The sequence below is a fragment of the Pseudopipra pipra genome, chromosome Z (genome assembly GCF_036250125.1).
Source record: "Pseudopipra pipra isolate bDixPip1 chromosome Z, bDixPip1.hap1, whole genome shotgun sequence".
Classification (NCBI taxonomy): Eukaryota; Metazoa; Chordata; class Aves; order Passeriformes; family Pipridae; genus Pseudopipra; species Pseudopipra pipra.
This window is the reverse complement of record NC_087581.1, coordinates 28,849,574-28,866,260: the sequence shown is the minus strand read 5'-3', so window position 1 is coordinate 28,866,260 and position 16,687 is coordinate 28,849,574. Positions and strand designations below refer to the sequence as shown.

At 38.9% G+C, this 16,687-nt stretch overlaps 1 protein-coding gene and 1 long non-coding RNA gene across 21 annotated transcripts in view; one reads left to right on the top strand and one right to left on the bottom strand.

Moving 5' to 3' along the window:
* Positions 1-272: 272 nt before the first annotated feature.
* On the bottom strand, positions 273-14,917 carry LOC135406816 (uncharacterized). 4 transcript variants are annotated; one of them, XR_010426496.1, is made up of 5 exons: positions 14,418-14,910; positions 13,838-14,022; positions 13,352-13,587; positions 6,287-11,782; positions 273-1,877 (listed from the first exon to the last, which is right to left on the bottom strand). It is a non-coding gene; the product is annotated as an uncharacterized LOC135406816 (long non-coding RNA). The 4 variants fall into 4 exon arrangements; XR_010426495.1 differs by lacking the exon at positions 273-1,877 and having other exon boundaries at positions 5,372-10,350; positions 11,696-11,782; positions 14,418-14,917; XR_010426494.1 differs by lacking the exon at positions 273-1,877 and adding an exon at positions 5,372-5,734.
* Positions 12,254-16,687, top strand: part of MPDZ (multiple PDZ domain crumbs cell polarity complex component) — a 111,206-nt gene continuing 106,772 nt past the window's right edge. For 16 of the 17 annotated variants that reach the window (XM_064641249.1, XM_064641257.1, XM_064641256.1 and 13 more), the window contains exon 1: positions 12,607-12,694. The gene's annotated coding sequence lies outside the window, so the exon portion shown is untranslated. Of the gene's footprint in view, positions 12,278-12,606; positions 12,695-16,687 lie in introns of those variants that run through there. The other variant, XM_064641242.1, reaches the window with a different exon arrangement.

The window sequence follows — 16,687 nt, the reverse complement described above, 5'->3', positions numbered from 1 at the left end:
GTCTAGTTTTTTTGTGCTCTGTTACTGGTTTTTTGTGCCAACATACATATATATTTTAATAAAGGGTTGTTATTTCTTCTGGGTTTTTTCCACACTTCCTCGATCAAAGCCCCTTAATTTTGAATTTACAGTTGCTGAGAGAGAGGAGTTTGGTCTATCTCATAACTCATCCTCTTTAGCAAACATTCCAGTCTCATCAGACTGAGTCAGTTGGGAATGTTCTCTCTGATTTTTGTTGAGTCCTCTGATTGCATAGCAACGTTATTTATCTTGATTAGAGGAGGGAGACACATTGGGTACGGTGCCAGTACAGGAAACGAGAAAAAAGACTATGAAATAGGTTCCTTTGAGATTCAACCATTTATTTTATAATAATTTAATTTATGCTTTGTCTTTCAAAGGTCCTTTGAAACATTCAGTGGAATAGCTCATTTAATAAGGAAGTTGTAGGGTTTTTATAGTAGCTGTTGCTTGATTTCTTCCTATGCTTATCATTGAATCTACATGCACAAAACACCAACATAATAGACTATACGACTGTGCTACGCTGAACAGAGCAACACTTGAAACTGTTGATTTATCGTTTGCCTGCAGCCAGGAACTACAGTTTCACACATTTACTTAAACGTGCTTATATTTTTTATCTCATGGTTTGGACTTAATCAAAAAAGTAAGAAATTATGAAGTTTGAGATGCAGAAGCAGTAGTCTTGGTAAGTCGTTAAAGGCTCAATTTGGGAGGTGAAAATGCTGACAGGTATCTTTATTGCCAATAGCTTTGGACACAAGGATATTTTGGACATATGAAAGTCTCATATTCTTTATAAATTAAACATCATAATCACATTTGATAAATCCTTTTATGCTTCAGTCATTATAAAGATACATGACTCACTGTATTTGCTCATAGAAACTGCTGACCAATAACCATGTTAAAAGCATTCCCTAGATGATGTGCAGCTTTCTAAAACTGCAACAAGTTACAAGCAAGTTGGCCCAATCTAAACATCTTGACATGACATGCTCTCATTGTAGCATTAGAGCAAGGCATTAGGAATATAAACTAATTCATATTAAATGGTTTTTTTTAAAGTGTTTAAAACAGTATTTGAAAAGGTATTTATCTAAAAGACTACTTTATCATAACTATAGACAGCAACAACTAGCTTTAAGTTGGTGCCATCCAACTACGTATTTCACAAATATCAGTTAAAAACTAATTTTTAACAGTGTTAATTTAAAAGAATTAGACTATTTTTATATTTTTCAATACAAAATATTCCTTGCAAATCATTTAATAATCCATAAGGCCGTGGTAATGGAAAATCTAAACTGACATTCAGGGCTGCAAATAGAGAATTTATTTAAGGTATTATGGAAATGCTGTTGTAACTACAAAGCCTAAATATTTGAGAATGAGACTTTAGTACTTCTAAATGGATCTGGAGCTTACCCTTTATCTTCCAAAGTGAGAATACTGTGATAACGCTCGCTCTTTGCACAAGGAGATGGAAGTGAGAATAGTGGTAAGTTGTCACAGACACTTTCAGAAACTTTTCATATGATTAGACATTGCACTTAAATGTTTAAACAACTAATTTTTCCATCATGTGCCTGATGTACCAGAAAATTTTGCCACCTATCGTAAAATGTGCGATGTACTTTATGAGAGTAGACTTGACAACTTTGAAGGACTTTCACTAATCAAAACAAGTGTTCCAGCACAAACTTGTCAATTCACTGATGCTGTGATCATGAAGGTAATCTTAGGCAAGACAGCCCAACTTTTTCTGTAGTCTGAGACATCAGGTTTTAGATCTGTTGGAGTGGATGCAGAGGAGGGCCACCAAAATTGATCAAAGGGCTGGAAGACCTCTCCTGTGAAGAAAGGCTCAGTGAATTGTGGTTGTTTAACAAGGAGAAGGCTTTTAGTGCAGCCTTCCAATACATAAAGTGGGGTTGATGAGAAAGAGACTTGTTACAAGGCTTGTGGTGAAAAGACAAGTTTCAACACTTTAAAACTGAAAGACATTAAGTTTTAGTTGGGCAGAAAGAATAAATTAATTACAACGAGGATGGTGAGACAGTAGAACAAGTTGCCTAGAGAAGTAGTGATTTTTAGTTTCATGTCACATCTCCTAGTACTTGCAGTGGAAGACAGAACAAACTTTTGTTATTTACTTTCCCTTTTTGTCTCATTTTCTGCTCTACAGCGTCTCTCAATCAGTGTTTGCTCCCTGTAAACAAAGACTGTAGCAGCTATTACAGCATCTATTGTGGAAAAATGTTTGATATTATACCAGTCAATTAAATTGGACATCTAGAATTTCAACAATTTTCACTAAAAACATAATCTGTATTTTATAGCATTGTAAAACTGTGATATGGATTGTTCATTTCTTGCAGTCTATATTTCACAGTTATGTGTGTCTACATGATGCTACCACATGGATACCAGGAGCAGGATGATTACATTAGCACAGTGTCCACCTAGATGGACCTTAAATGCTCCATTACCAAGAGTTAATTGGCTCAGTCATAGACTCATAGAATCATAGAATATCCTGAGTTGGAAGTGACTCACAAGGCTCATCAAGTCCACACTACATGCCTGACAGCGTTGTCCAGACATTTATTGAACTCTGGCAGGCTTGGTGCTGCACTAATGTGCATCTACTATTTCTGGTTCCTAAGTCATCTTTGAATACTTGAAGCTAGGCTGTCTGTCTCTGCAGGGTAGTGCATCATGACGTGCTGGCATATCTGAAGTGCTACGTAGCAACAGGGAGTCAGGAGCCATTGGCAGCTTGAACCACCCTGGAGACCAGCTCTGCAGAGAAACTACTAGCGACGTGATGCCTTTCCTGCTCTATGAACTTCCAATTGGTTCAGCAAGTTGCAGTGATGGATACCTGATCACACTATGTGCCTCTCTTCATCTGACACTTGGTAAATGTAGTCTTCAAAATGATGTTCAACTGATTTATTTACAATTTGAAGAGAAATTAAGAAACTCTTTTCTGAGCCATCTGCCAAATTAATTTGAAGTATAAATCTTTCTTTTTTTTTTTGTTTTGTTTCTCTTGAGATTTTATGCCAAATGCCTACCAGATTTATTATTTCACTCATTGCTTAAATGCTTATTGAGTTTTAACAGATGTTCAAATTCCTTAATTTCTAGAGTTTGCAATTCCTCCCTGGTTTTAACAAGTGTCTTCAGTATCTCCAGATTGCAAGGCACTTTTATTCCCACTGGAAATTAGATTTCTCAAATATCTTATCAAGGTTGAAAAATCACCTATGATTTGCCAGTCTCGTAAGGAAAGTACCCTTCTAAATAAGGCATGACTGTCAGTGTTGTACTTGGTACATATGCCCCTATCAGAATGCTGATGTTTATAGTTTAATGAAAGCTTGAGGCAGTTGAAGGTCAAAAGGCAAAACCGGTATGTTTTCTCAAAGCTGTGTATAAACATACCATTCCCGAATAAAATTGCAGATGCAAAGTAAGTCTAATTGGACTATTTGGAAGATAAACTTTCCTGTTCAAATTATTTCAAGGATTTTCTTTCAAATTCATACAAAAAATTCTAATAAACATGTTCCCAAAGTTGAGAGCATTATATGGAGTAAGAAACCATTTGGATTTTCCTGACTTAAAAAGAAGGTACTGAATCTGGAGCTGGATCCAGAGAAAATATGATTAATCTAGCTTGATATAAGTTTGCAAATATATTAGATGCCTATGGCCTTGCTTTGGCTTTTGAGGCCTTGATGGAAGTACTGAGGTATGGACAGAAACCATTTGCTGTCTTAGAAAAGGATGCTGGCCCAGGAGCTGCCTTAGCAAGGAAGAACATAGACAAGGATATTCAAACCTTTCTCTCTGCCTGGACTGAGGCATTTCGTATTACTTCAGATTTATGGATCACAAAGTTCTCTGGCTACTTCATAGCTGCATCAAAGGCAGATACACCTTTTGATGTGGAGTAGTGACACCCACATATACATAAAACAGTATTGTGGGCTGACCTCCACCTGGAGTGTAGCAGACCCTGATTTAAATTTTATTCCTCCCTCTGTTTGGACTGAGGGCTGTCTTGATCAAGGAACTTACTGTGATATTCCTGGAGTGAGTTAGGTAAAAGACTTCTGGTTTTAAATGTCAATAATGCCATGTGTGAGGAGTGTGAGGCAAAACAGTCTTGATGTCAAATGCAGGGACTGTGCTCAAATCAGCATATCATTAGCTAGGATAATATAGGTTATTTTTGCAAGACACATAAGTTTAAGTCCTTTCCAAAAGGTATCTCAATTCATTTGTCTGAGTGCCAAATTATTTCTTAAAAATGAAGAAATAGGTCATTGTGGTACCTGCTCAGGAAGGTATCTTCTATCAGAGAAGTCTGGGTAGTCTCAAAAATCAGATAGAAAAATGCCTGGTTTATGAATTCTAGCAGCATTTACCTGATGGTAGACTAAAAATATTTTAAGAAACAAAAACGGAGTCATCTAGGTAAATTCAATGTCACAAATGTAGCTCCCAAAGTGTGAAGACCCAGGCAGCAGACTTGGATGGGGCTGAGTATTGGGTGTAACAATATTGGTAGCCTCCTCTAGGTACTTACACAGATCTGGAGAAGGGCTTTTGGATCTCTCCAAGCTGTTTATTTCTAACTTTTCTTAGGATAGTTTCAATATCCAGGTCCACCATTTGCTTCACTACAGTGGAATGAACAGTGGCATTATCAGAAAAAGCACCTGCAGAAGATGTCTGCAGTGAGGGTAACCTTGCAGGCATAAATGTCTGAAAGCCCCTTGCAGTAAAGTCCATGTGAGTCATCATGCCTTAGGTTCCAGAAAAGGAGAACATGTAGGAGTGACCGGGAGGAGGGAAGGAGAAAAGCTGCTTGTAGCCTCATGAGCATGGTGATGCACTCTGTGTTGCAGGGCAGGGGATTGTATGCAAATTACTGGGTCTAAGTTTACACACAGCTAATTTATGCAGAGAGCAGTCCTAAAAACTAAAAGGGCTTTTTTCCTGCTGCTGGCTTCCCTCCTGTTTCTCTTGCCAAGTCGTTCCTATGGAAAAACATGCAAGGGGTATGGGGAGATGCAGAAACATCTCTCTTGCTGTCCACAGCATCTCCTTTCTGCTGTTTGAGTAGCATTTACAAACCAGATGTGCATTTTGGACTTTCTTGATGTTCAAGAGGGTCTGTGTATGTTAAGGCAATATCAGATTATGAAATAGAATAGGTTCAATACTTTGGTTTTCTTTACCTTCATATGGTTCTGTAGTTACCTGGGCATTTATAGTTCTGTTTTTCACAGCTTGAGTTCCCAAATGATATGGACACGAGATAGAAGAGTATGAGAGGGAAAGAGTGATTTTTTTTTTTTATTTAAGTTTATTTTCTTAAACAACATTATTATTATTCGTTCCTCCTACACACAAATTAGATTCAGAGTTCAAATGTTATTAATAGCAGCTTCAAAATGCACCACTTTGCAGTTATTAAATCCATTTCCTCTTGGTTTGTCCCCTTGGCAATAAAAATTAAAAGGCAACTGTATAATGAAAAAAAAATTGCAGTTCATCTGAGCCTGTCTTTGCATAACACATTTTGAGATTCTGATTGGTTGCAGACTAGGTGTCATCTCAAGCCATTAAACTGGGGAAAGTTTATGACAGCTTTGAGACCTTGTCCTGTGCTCTGCACACTGTATGAATCCTTAAAAGGTTGAAGAAAACAAAAAAAAGGAGACTTAGCCAGTGACAGTGGCAACACCATGTAACTAGAAAATGAACTATTTTCTGCAAACAAAGTCATGAGTACCAATAGACAACCATTTCACTCCTGAAAATGAGGGATTCATCTTACTACAGCCAGGTGTTTTTCCATGGAATATTCATTCTTATTTTTACTTATAATGAAAGTTTCTGACACTTATTGAACAGCTAAGGGCAAATTTGTGCATTTCAAATCAAAGTCTAAGACCTCCTCATGACAATATCACTATGAGAAGGAACCCTTATCTATAAGAGAAGCAGCTGACCTAAACCAAAGTGGACTTTAACAGAAAAAAGGAATTTACTGATTTAGCTTCCTGCTCTAAGAGAACTTTTTTAATGTTAGTGAGAGTGCAGTTGAAGTAAATTTATATTTGTTTCATTTGCTAAAGTGATTTTCCCTTAGTATCAAATTCCTATGTAAGAGCAAACTAAAATGGAACTTCCATTTGTCAGATACTTGTAAAAATCAGCTTATTCCAGAAACACCAACTTTTTTACATTTTCTGGTTATTTGAAATCTCTTTTCTCTCTGTATTTTTTCATTTTTTTCTTAGTACTTTCTGAGTGGTGTGTAGGAATGGTGAACTCTCTTGCAGCAGCTGAGTAGGAATAGAGGAAGGCAAGACAGTCAATGAATCAAAGGAAATTTTAAGCATTTTTACATCAGCAAATCTGCCAAAGACTCTAAAAATTCAGCCAATTACCGACATGCTCATTCACATCAGGGCCAACAGTCTATAGCACAAAGCATCAGAAGTTTCCTCCTTCCATCCAGCTCGCTGAATAGGATATATTCTTAATAAGGGAAAGGTTCCCCCAGCTTTTCTGGTTTTCACAGGTGCTGATCTTGCTATATAAAATAGCATTAAAGAGGATGACAGGTATAATAGCTAATAAAGCCTTTTTTCTGTGTAGCCTCTTCAAGAGAGCACAGCTATTTCCTTTGCCAATGTCACCGGCTATCCATAAATGACTGGTCTGATGTGAATGAGCAATACGTAATTTACAAGTTCACAGGCAGAGGGATATATACTTGGCATGTTTGGATTTTGGACTCATACTCTCCATACTGATACCAACATATTGGTAATTCCTAGTCTGTCATAATCACATTTTCAACTCATCTATATATTAATAGTATTAATGGCAGTTAATAATAGTAGTAATACTAATAGCTTTAGTCCTAAACCAAAGTTCAGCTACATCATAAATAAGATAGAAGAAGGACATAGATGTACATTTCAGCCTCTTCTCTACATGTAAGTCAAAACTGAGAAAGAACATGCAGAGCCATGTTGAAACAGACCCTTTAGAGAAGCATAGGTGGAAGGTCATGGAGCAGAGCTGCTTGCTTAGTCTCTCTGTACACACTGACTTGGCAAAGCCATCTGTAAAACTTCATTGCCTCTCAAACAGACTACAGCTTGAATACTGGTGCATGACTGGGAGAGTGTGGAGGGTTGATACCATTTTTAATGGTCTGATTTGTAGGGAACTATTTATCCACAGTAGGTGGTATCAGGAGTGTTCCTGGGAATAAAAGGCTCAAGACTGCAAAAATTTTTCCTAAGATTTTAACTCTGAAAACCACTGAAAGTAAAACACCTCTCCAGTTTCACAGTTTGTGTCAGAAGCAAAGACTTGAAGACAATGTGCACTCTTTAATGTCATCTGCATCATACACTGGAAATGGGCAAGATGTCAGATACACTGATTAACTAAATAGTGCACAGAGACACAAATACAAGGTATTTGGATAAACTGCAGAGCCATATAAAAAATTTATCTATACACATTGCTGTGCTTTACTTCAGTTTCACCAATTCATCTTCAAGAGCTTTTATTCTCTTCTGCCAGAGAATCGTTTCCTTTTCTTCCTATCAACATTGCTCCCTCCCATCTAATGTACTGTAGTTTACCTGCCTGTAAAACTGGTTAATTACAGTCCATTTTTTTCCAGATAAATTTATATAGCTGTTCTGACACCTCAAATATTTTGGAGAGAGGTGATAGCATTTTCAATACTCAAAATTAACAAGATCAGCTGTTAGTTAAACTCATGAACTAGTCAGGTCAGTTCCTTCCATTCTGAAGATTTTAGAACTAAAGGAAATGTCATATAGGACCTACCAGTTTTTCTAACACAAAAATTACTAATGAGATATTGCATTGTGTTTTTAAATACTGGTACAACTGTTACATTTACAAGTACTCCAGATCACATGTTGCTCTGGACTGTGTCCCTTGAGGGACTTCTGAAAAAACGTTTTTAAATTATGTTGTCTGAGAGTGGCGTCTGTCAAACATGTGGCAGCCTTTGGCAAAATTCAACATTTGAAAAAAAAAAAAAAAACAAGCCTTAATCTGACAAAACCAGACACTCCTTATAGGTATTATGTGTCTGAAAAATCTACGACAAGGTTAATATACTTTGTCACTTATTTGGCTTCACTTCTATGCTATGGGCAAGGCCTGTGCTTTAAACAATCCTGTTTGTATGTAAATAAATGTCCTTTTAATTTGCCATAATTTAAAGTATTTTGTTTTGTAGTTATAAATAATTAACATACCTTTTATGATTTTTTTTACTCTGTTTTACCTTACGGGGCATACTTTCTCTTCTACACACATGTGTAACCTCCAATAGCAATAACAGTTATGAAGTATATCCCCAGGGAAGACTTTCCCTAATAACCTTTAAAGTGTAAATCTATGCACCATTCTTGCCAACATGAATGTTTCAGTAAGTGAAACTGATATTCTGTACTTTTCAGCATAATAATAAAAACAAGAATAAATTTCAAATGCAAAAGTTGAGAGACAGTTCCTAATTTTAACTCTGCATAACAACATGAGTGGTGTTACCTCCAGTAACAGAAGTGACTGCAGAGTTAGGCCATCTGACTTTTCAAGTATAATTTTTATGTTGAGGTGATGGCAGAGAAGTGTGTTATATTTAACTATGCTTCTTCTAGTGTAACTTCTGGAAATGCAGTAAAAAAGCATGCTATTATAAAGAGTTCCATGAGAAAAGAAGATGATAGTGATCCATCCCTAGTTAGATAAAGACAGAATGCATAACCACATACTTAATATATTTAGATTAGCAGCTACATCAATTAGGATCATAGTTACCCTTGATCTCAAATTGGTTTTCTACAGTTTAATTCCACTTAAGGCAATGGATTACTCTTGGTTTACACACAGAGAATAAAATTTGATCTATAATAGTTATTACCATTCTTTAAAAGGGAAGATTGTAATTAGTGGGTTTTTTTAACTTAAAATTTGAGGAAATTCTCTAATGAAAAGTATAATATTGTGTCTATGTATGCAGATATATACATGAATATGCATTCAGAAAATTATGCTGTAATAATGAAAAGGCTATAAAAGAAGAAATTTATTAAATTTTTAATCAAGTTAGTACTTATGAAAAGGTTTCTTTGTCTCTTTTTATGTTTTATTCTAAGCTGATAGATGGAATTTTTGAAGCATTAATATAAAATATATAAATATTCCTGAGTCCTCCCTCACAGGATTCCTTTAGGTTCCTAAAATATATATTCTACCCAGTCTCCAGTGGGGCATGCAATACCAATTCCCATACTAAAATATAATACCCACAGTAATGAAATTAAACAATTATTGTTATGAATGCATGTTTTCTGGTAGGGATTAAATAGATCTGTGCCATAAACTTTGTCAAATGTGTTTCATAGACAGTATCCTTCTCACAGCGAAGTCAGTATTTGTGACTCAGATAGAGCAATATCAGACTCATTTCATTTGATGGATCCTGTTCCCATTACTATTTTAAAAGACTGCATCCCCAACAGCAGCCTGATGAATGATTTAATGGACACATATACTTGCTTTTTGTGCCCCTGATATTTTTGTAAAGACTTTTTTTCTGAGTTCACTTCTCCTTTATGTTTTCTAATCAATCTAAGCAGTACATCATTAATATTAATATTTTATTTATTTAAGTAAATCAGCAAGGCAGACATCTCATTCAATATTGATACTTCAACCGTATTATAAATTGGCCTGAGAAATGAAATATTTCTATATATTAATACTGGAGAACATAAAATGTGGGTTTTTTTAGATCCTCTTCATCGTCTCCTTAAGAGTTTTCAGACAGTTTGTTTTTTTTTTAACTTATGGATTTTGTGATCATAATGGTCTTTTGAAGAAAATTTATGCTTTAAAAAACTGCTTGCAATTTTTATTTAAAATCACGTAGATAAATGTTTGTAAATTGTTTGTAGTTTACTAACATAGTTAGACTTGAAATACACAACAGATTATCTTTTCTCATATTTTAAAGACAGCATGTCTCAAGATAACATCAGTGGCCACACCACTTACACTAATGAAGCTATCACATAACTTAAAACATCGTGTGGTCACTGCGCACAATGTAATTCACACTAAGGAAATTATTAATTATTATTAATAATTAATACTTTGCTACCCTCTTTTTCTGGGAAGAGGTTGGAGAGGTCACATGATTTCCTCATTGTAGAATCCATGAAATGATTTTCTGTCCTACTTTGTTATAAACAAAAAGAAGAAAAGAGTAAATACTAATTGCTGATGTCTTTCTAATTAGCTTCCTAGACTTACTAGGAGGTATATGCAAAAGAACACTAGTGTGGTCCAACTCCTAACAGTTTGCTTCACTATTTACTAGAACTATGCCTGCATGGCTCTTCATCAGTCACCAGCTACTGCACACAAGAGTTCATTATGTTCCTGTGATGCAAATTCCCATTACAGATGCGTTGTATGTCAACTGAGAGAGCTAAGTTTGTGCATACGGCTGTGTTGCCATAAGTATGCCCATGCAAATACAGGCAAGAACTAAGGTAGAATGATGTTTAGTAGCTATCATTTACTTTCTATAGACCCCAAGGACCTGACAAAATCTGAATATAACTGAAAATTTATTTCTACTTGAGAATAGTGGTCTATATGTTAAAAACTATCTGAAAGGTACATCCCACACAAAGACAAATTTTCCTGGGAGGACCTATTAAACAAATGATATTGTTATACATCAGGAATAAAGTAGCATTGCACCTAATTTTGGCCCTTTTTTTGCTCCAAATAAACTTAATAGTGTCACTATATTTTATTTCAGTGGGATGCTATGGTTAAAGCCTGAGCAACAGAAAAATAACAATAGCTGTCTCATTTCGTACTTACCTAATTGACTATGGTTTATTTATTGAAGAATGATACATGCAAACAAATTGTAACTTCCTTTTAAGATTTCATTCTGGATTGAATAAAGGCTCATGCAACACACAAAGTTGGTGGGACAGTTTAGGGAGCATTCAATGTCCTAGCTATTCTGTGTTTGATTTAAAAAAGCAATATGCTCACCAGCACATGCCAGACCAAACAATGGAACCCATGAATAAAATTTTGAAAATTATTTTTCTTAGTTAAAAAGTGGAAGTATTACTGTTAAAAAGGTGTAATTACATGCATATTTTAGTATTCAGCAGAAGAAAGGTAATAAGCAAGATGAATATTGTTTGGTCGTTCAACTAGAACTTAATCTTGAATAATTTCATGCAATGTGCAAAGACCTGTCTTTCTTAAAGTTTACATTATAAGTCTTCTGCTAATGTAAGGGTTTGTACTGTGGTTGTATTTACTGATCCTCTTGAAAATAGATAGGGCAGTACTCCATTCTATCTTCAAAACATTAAGTTTCTTTAAAATGATTGTGCGACCCAAAAAAAAAAAAAAATCATCCCAAACCACAATCACTTGATATGGTGACACTTAGAGTTAAAATCTATTTGGAAAAAGAACCAAACCAGAATAGAAGGCAAGCAGATAAAGAGTACATGGAGCTTCTAAAGAGCCAGGGTCAACATGCCTGGCAGAACAGTGCGGGTCCATCTCTCTCTGAGGGGGGTTACCTCGATGGAGCCGCTGGAGTGCATCTACACCAAAGAATTATCTTCTGTAAAAGAAAAAGGGAGACCAAGACTGATAACATTTCCTGGGAGAAGCAAAGTTAACAAACAGCAAATAATTCCACTTTTAGCTGAACTTACGTTTATGTGGTCCCTGCAAACACTCCTGCATTATGTGCTTTATTCTTAGAACATATATATGTGAAAGGCACACAGCATCTTCTTTACTTTTAGTTAAGACACTAACCAGCTGCTGGATCGAGGAAAAAAATCATCCCTTCAGTAACTCTGTGACCTCATTAATCATTTTGTCTGACTTCATCAACTTCATCATGTGTTGTTTCTTGGTCTTCGCTCCTTTTTTTAATTTTTTTTTTTTTTTTCTATTTAACATTTGCAAATATTTCCCATTTTCCAGTCCCGGCTCATCTTGTTGAAGCAGAAGGGGCACAGCGGACGCCCGGCCGCAGGCGACCCGGCCCCAGCGGGAAGAGGCAGCGGCGAGCCCGCCGCCACCTTCACTTCACGGGCGAACCGGCGAGGTAAATCCGGGCAGCCCGGCTCCCCGGTGTCACCCCCGGCACGGCGTACTCTCCTGCAGCCGTGGAGAGGCAAACTTTGCGGGAAGGACCGCGAAGCGACAGGCCGGGAGGGAGCGGGCCAGGCAGCCCTCGACCGTGCACCGCCATCCCCTGGATGCCCCCGCCATCCCCTGGATACCCCCGCCATCCGTCGCGGCGGTGCTGCCGCTGTCCCGCTTGGCGCTGCAGGCGGGCGGGCAGTCCAGCCGTTCCCCGGGGAGACCGGCGGGCGGGGGGGCGGCGGCGCAGGATTAGGTTTCAGGCCGGCGGGGCGTGCCCGAGCGCGCTGCCCCCGCGGCGCGGATCGCTCGGCGCCGCTACTCGGGGGCGGGAAGGGCGGAGACCAGGGCCGGGCGGCGGTGCCGCCGAGCCGCGGGGGTAAGCGGGGCGCCGGGCCGGGTGGCGGGGAGGGGGCTGAGCCCGCCCGCGTCGTCCTGAGGGGATGCGGGCCGGGGAGGGCCCCGCCATGTCGCTGGAGTTTGAGCGGCATTTTAAAATGCATTTGTCTCGCGAAGTTTTATTTATTATTGTTCTGTTGGTCCCCTGGGTTTTGCCGGGGAGGGGAATGGCTGGAGGAGGAGAGAGGCCGTGGAGCCGCGGGGGTCGCTGAGCCTGTTGCTGTGTCCCGTCCCTCCCGCCCCGGGCCGTCGGCGGGCAGCGGGAGCGGCGCTGGGGGCCGCGCTGGGCCGGGGCTCCGGCCTGCGGCGGCGGGCGGTCCGCGGGCTCCAGCGGCCTGATGGGGACACGTCCTCACATAAACAAAAGCCGAGCCTCCCCCGGCATCTGCAGGGAGCCCTGCTGCCCGCGCCCCCCCCCTCACCCCCCGTTTTCAAGCCCCGCCGGTGTTTCCTGCCTGGGAGGGTCTCCTCATCTGCCGCCGCTGCCACTGACCCGCGAGCGGCCCTCGGCCAGCGCCTGCGGTCGGCGGCGTTCAGCCTCGCTCGGAGCCAGAGCCGGACCGGAGGCCCGGGCGAGACCGGCGGTGTCCTTGGGCTCGGGGCGGGGCGGCGGCCGCGGGTGCTCGGGGGTCGGTACCTGTTGCCGTGGTGGTGTCGGCGCTTCCGCAGGTCCGGACCCCGCTGCGGCGCTGCAGCAGCTCCCCGGGTACGCCTTCAAACGTGACGGGTTTGGCAGAGTGGAAGCGGAGCGGCGAGGAGCCGCCCGCAGTCGTGCCCTTTGATACGTCTGGATGCGCAAAGGAAAGGGTCTGCTTTTCGGAGTGGTTCGTTCCTCGTATGGTATTCCCTTGCTACCAGCACCTCCATATGTTACTGGAAATAGTAGTAGGAAGAAAGGGAGTAAAAGAAAAACTTTCACAAAGCCGACCTTTTGAACTCCGTGTACCGCATTTAACAGGCTTGATTTGCCACTTGGCTGAAGAATGCTGTGGTTTTATTTTTGTTTCCTTTTCCCTGTGTTTTGCTTTTATAACACTACCACGTCCCGTTATATTTTTAGTTCTTAACACGTGCAGAAGGTGGGGTTTTTTATTGTAAACTGTTGAATAGAAAACGTCCTTACCGGCTTTGGTGCCAGAAATGGTATCAGAAGTGTGTGTCTGGAGCAGAGCAGTGATTTACCCTAATCAAACGGAAGGGTTTGAATTCTGCAGTTGCGGAAGTTCTGTTGTGTGATGCCCTGTGATTCTCATATAACTACTCCGTTTTCCAAGATAACAGCAACTCGTTGGGAGGGAGGAATCTAAACTGGAAAAGGGGAAAGTGGTGAAGTATTTTTTAGGAATGTTACTTGAGGCTTCCTTGGAAATTGAAAGTAGTTGTAATATCAGAGGAAAAGAATGCAGATTGAAAATATCTAAGGACATATCGACCTTAATAAGCAACATTTTTTAAGACAGAGAACATCAAATTTTTTTTTTCCAAAATTGTTATGCATTTCTAGTATGCATATTTTTTATCTCTGTGTATCTATTTAACAGTAACATGCATGTAACATTTGCTGATTAGCTCTTGTGTTACTAATTGTTTCCTTAGTGCTTTGAAGAAGCTTTTTCATCAGGAACTGGATACACTCTCTCCTCTTTACACTAGGAAAGTTAGATCAGTATCAGCATCAGGCAAGAGAGAACTGCACTACTTACATACTAATTGATGATCTTTATATTCCTTCTGGCCCTTTGTCTGTGAATTCTTCAGCGAGAAATGCCGTGCCGCTTCTCAGTCACCCAGATCGCTGTAGATGGTTCTGTTTTAATAAGTAGCACTTTGATCACTGTACTGAGAACCATTTTAAAGACCTTTAAAATCATCTTCTCCATGTTTCCTGTAAGAAAGTTTACATTCTGTGAAGAGCATCCAATAAATTCTCTAATTGGCTTTGTATTTAAGCATCCTGATGAAGCAATTTAAGCTAATACAGTACTATGCTGGTACTGTATACTGTATCATCATTGCTAAAGACAGTTTTGTTGGCATTCCCAACAAGTCAGTACAAAAATGTGCTACTTTTGAAGTATTTCTTTCGTAGACTTTTCAAACCTTGTCCTTGCATCTGAGACCTCTTGCACAGTGGTCTTGTTATACAGTGTCGTGATTTCCTGTATAACTTGCTTGTTATTGTCGCAGTATACAATGAGAAATTTCCCTTTTCAGTTTGTAAGGAAAATAATGACTCTTTGTTGAAGCTTACTGGCAACTGTTCAGTGAAGCTTTGTATTTATTCATTTATGTATGCTATTGTCACCTCTGTGAAGGATGCAGTATACATTAAGAGGTGCAACTGCTGCAGGAACTATGCTTCATCAGGTTTAACTGAATTAGTGAATATGGTAATCAATTGCCTATGCTGAAAACATAAAGAGGCAATATTAATCATGCCTATGTTTTGTTAATTCAGCGTCTGTTGTGTCCCATATATTCAACATATACCAAAAACTTGCTTTTTAGTTTCTGAAGCTTATGTACTTCAGAAGTTAGAAGAAAGGATTCCAACTGTTCTCAATTTAAATATTTACTGAAAAAATACCTTTTTGTAAACAGATGTTTGTTTCATTAACCAAAAAAGCCACCAAAACCCCACTAGAAACACTCCACCTACTATGTTGTCGTTTTTGCAATACTCTATGCAAATCACTTTTAAATATGCTATATCAGACAGGTTTATCTGTAGGTGAAAGCATTATGGATAGTTTAAGCCAATTTTCCAGTTGCAATTATCACTTGCTTGTCAGTTAACATGGATATTTTATATTATGCTGATGTAGGTCTCCTTCCAATGTTACAGAACATTATTAATTATACACAGTGAACAGACTACCAGTTCATCAAAAAGGATTTTAAGTTTCTTTAATACATTAATGTGTTGTATACAGAAGGTTAAAAATAGTTGAATGTTCAGAATTCTGTTTTCATAGTTGCTTCAAAATACATAAAGCTGTTCAACTCTATAACAGAACTTTTCTCTAACATACAGAGCCATTACATCTCTACATATTTTTGATGCATTCAGCATTTTGCCAAATTCTAGAGGCTAGTAACATCTTTTCAGACTTCTTAGAGTCTTAATATAGGCTGTGTGAATACTGCCTTTTTATTTCTACTTTGAATGTTTCAGAACAATTTTCATTAGCATAGCTTTTAAATGTAAATGTCAGGCTTCTCTTGCTTACCTGTTACATTCCAGATAGCCAGTGGAAATCTGCTTTGTTCCTTGTGGAACAGTGCACATTAATTTTGCTTGTATTAAATCCTTAATTTGAATCAGTTCTCTCTTTTGTCATTGGGAAGCTAGCAGTCTAGGGTCTCTTGGCTGATGAAACTGAGTGGTTGATGTTAATTTGGCCAGCGCATGTCCTGTCAGTAAAATGGTAGGCTAGCCTTTTTTCCCCTTCTTTCTTCCTTTCCACTTATTGTTTTTGTTTATCATGTTTTCCCTGTGGGTCACTGTTCTCTTGCATTTATTTCCATACGCTTTCTCAGTGTGCTTAAGAAAGCACTGTATGCAAGAGTAAAATTGCCTTTGTGACAGTAGAAAAATACATAGAAAAGCATGAGATTTTTCAATTTACCATGAATAGTTTCTACTGCATTTATTTTGACAAAACTACTCCCAGAGAATCTGAGATCCACCTTAGTTTTCTTCCTGGGCTTAGTAGCCAGCGTGCAGGATGTAACTGGGCAAAATGGAAGACCTCTTGGAATCTGCAGGCAAAGCAGAAGGTTTAGCAGTAATTAACATCTTCCACTTCCTGCATGTTTTGGTTTCCTTTCCTGCACCATGCAGTGCTAACACAATATGCCTGTTTGAGTGATAGCCAGAAAATATGGGAGGGAAATGACATGGGATAAAAATCAAATGTTAAATGATATCTCTAGCACACACAAAACCAGGCCCAAGTGTTGAAATTTAGAT